The sequence below is a fragment of the Phoenix dactylifera genome, unplaced genomic scaffold (assembly GCF_009389715.1).
Source record: "Phoenix dactylifera cultivar Barhee BC4 unplaced genomic scaffold, palm_55x_up_171113_PBpolish2nd_filt_p 000365F, whole genome shotgun sequence".
In the NCBI taxonomy this organism is placed as follows: Eukaryota; Viridiplantae; Streptophyta; class Magnoliopsida; order Arecales; family Arecaceae; genus Phoenix; species Phoenix dactylifera.
Window position 1 is genome coordinate 403304 of NW_024067819.1, and position 3191 is coordinate 406494.

A 3191-nucleotide genomic window follows, 5' to 3' on the forward strand; every position below is an offset into this window, starting at 1 on the left:
TGTGTCTCTGAATTAATCTATGCTTCTGGTTCTAGTTTTGGAAAATTTGATTGAGTGGCCAGGTAAACTGACTTAACACAAGTAAATCCTTATCATGCTGTCTGGTCCACCTTTTCATTTAGCATGTTCCATTCTTTTCCTACTTTTTTGTTGGAACTACATGGCATCCATATTCCTGTGAACTAAGAGATGACTAGCTCTGGATCTATTGCATCATTACCACTTTCCTTGTGCCTAGGATTGGGTTTTACGGGTGTCCAACACGTTATTTTATCAAGTTGGCGGTAGGGGTGAGTTTTACCCTCAATTATATTTGAGTATTTTCTGTATGATCCGATTGGGAAAGATCCTTCAAATTGTGGGCAGGTTGGTGGGTCTCCGGTCTGTTTAAGAAAATGCCATCCCTATTATATATCTCTCTTTTTTAATTCTGCTCCCCCACCCTCTCTCGTTAACCTGGCTGCTTTAGAAAGCTCTTATACATACAGTCATTTGCATCAATCATCAAAATATCCCAAGATAACTGGTTGACACAAGCAGATCCACTATGTTCAGCCACATAGGAGACCATTCAGTCGACCATTCTAATTTGAGTTTCCAAATATCCATCATTAGTCGATACGTGGCTCCCTATCCTGAAATTTTGAGATGATCCCTGCCAATGTGATATGATCTGCCTCTAAGACCATAATGGCAGACACCAGACTCCCATTTAGCCCTTAGTTTAGGCAATAGGACCGTTGTATCAAAGGGAAGAAGCATCTGCTGCAATGAAACTTGATCTGGAGTTTTGAATGACAAAAGCCTGCTCTACCAGTTAGATGTCTGTTCTTCACATTGCCATCAAAGTTGATGTTAAGTAAATTAGGAGGTAGGGGTTTCCAAGTAAAGTGAACTGCATGGGACGCAGAACTTGTAGGTGTAGAACCCTATATTTTCCTAGCATTTATCAACCCTTTTGATGGAGTCTGAGACCGTGTGTAAAGCTCTCAAGACAATAACTAGGGGACTTTCATTGGCATTATTAAAGAGTCTCTTATTCTAGCCAACCATATGTTGTAGGCAATATAGCACAATGAAGTAGATACCTGATGTGCAACTTTTCTGAGATTGCCCCCCTTCAGATGGGAAGAAAGTCTTCAAATTCCAAGTTTGGATGGATGGGGATAGAAAACTAAAAGCGTCGCTCCAAATCTGTGTTGCTCTAGGACACTCGAGGCGCACATGTATTCTTTAGTTTCCTACATTAGCTCACAATAAGGGGAGATGGAAATATCACTATGGTGGAGAATCTCTTGGCATGGTAATTGATTCCAAATCAGCTTCCAGAGAAAAAGTGCCACTTGATTGAACACATACCTTCTAGACCCACAATGCATCCCTCTATCTCTCTATAGAACCTTTGAGAAGTGTGTAAAGCTCACTGACTTTGATTGTCTACCCATTAGTGCCATCCGATCCAAGTCTATCAGTTGAGACCTCCAAAGGAATCTTCAGAGAGACCACTTGGAAGCTAAACTCACCTCCAAAGTGCTGCTCAATGAGTTCTCTATCCCATATTCTTTCTCTAATAACCATTAGATTGCGGACACCTTATTTCCTAGAGCCTCATAGTCAATAGTACAAGGATGGTGTGCCAGCAGAATTGTGGACATCCAGAGGTCATTGATTACATCAATAGTTCTCCCATCAGCAACCATCCATCTAAATTTGAACGTAAGCCTGGGAGCATAAAACATAGTGCTTTCCAATAAATGAGCAATTACGGTGCTAATTCTCCCCATATTTAGATGCCCTCAATATGATCCAAAAATTTTGAGGATCTAATGAAATCGTCACTGCATGGCTTATCATCAATGTATCCTCTCATGGACAATGAGCTAGCCTGTATAGGTTGACACTGTGCATACCATGCAAGGAGGTGAATTGTTCAGATGGATTTGAGAAACCTCAAAGGAAGCTTCACATCATTTGCTCAACTCTATTAATAACTCCTAGAGGAGTGAGTGTGTTTGCCATGAGATAGGCCGGCATAGCACTCAATATAGACTTGATCGGAACAATCCTTCCCATCATCGGTAACATATTCCATTAGCACCTCCCCAATCTATTTTGAATCCTCTGTATTAATGGGTTGTGTTTGGACACTTTGGGTTGTCTTCCTATAATGGGTACCCCCAAATACTCCCAGGTCTCTCACATTCTTCAACACCAAGGCATGTTTTGATTTGATGCTTAACATGATAATCAATCTTGGGACTCGATTTAATGGTGGGTTTATGAACATTGACGCACTATCATGACATTAGGCTGTAGTCTTCAACTAGCCTCCTCAATGCTGAAGTATTCAACAAGGTTTCCTGATCTATTGGTGGCTTCCTGATCTATCCACTTTGAAACCCATTGTTGACCCAAAAGGTTTGATTTTAATGATACAAAGTATTTGAGTAAAAAAGTTAGTAATAGCATTTTTGGAGTATTTAAGAATGCATACGTGAAGCAAAGATAATCCCAAAATGATCCAAATGTATTAAGAAGAATGCAACCTAAAATGTTCGATTTGGAAATGATGTAACAAGATTTTATAAAGTTTTGTATAAGAGAAGTTGACCTCAAGCCATGAGGAGCTGATCATTGAATGTGCACAGGCTTAAACAGAAGACTTTATTTTTGAAGGGATTCAGGAGTTGACCCTAAAGGTATATGAGTTGATCTTGGCACAATAGAGCAAACTGGCACGCTTTCATAAGTCAACCTCTAGACCAGTCGAGTCGAACCTAGAACAGTCTCAGGGGAAAGACAGAAAGAAATGAAAAATGGACTTTTTTCGAGTTGACTCAAGCAAATCATGATTCAGCCCTGTCGAGCATGAGTCGACCCCAGAACAAGTTAAGTCGACCCTATAATGGTTGTAGATAAAAGACAAAAAGCAGTGAAAAATAGCCCCTCCTCAAGTTGACACAAGAAGATCATAAGTCGACCCTAGAATAGCCATAGATGAAAGACAGAACATAATGAAATTCAGTACCTTCTCTAGTCAACCCGAGAAAAAGAGTCGTCCCCAAAAAATCATGAGTCGACCCCTGAAAAAGTCTGGCCGACCCCTCTATATATGCAACAGTAAAGGCTAGTTTTTCTACAAACTCAAAATGGCTCTATCATTCTTAGCGGCTATTTTAGCTCCTCCAACA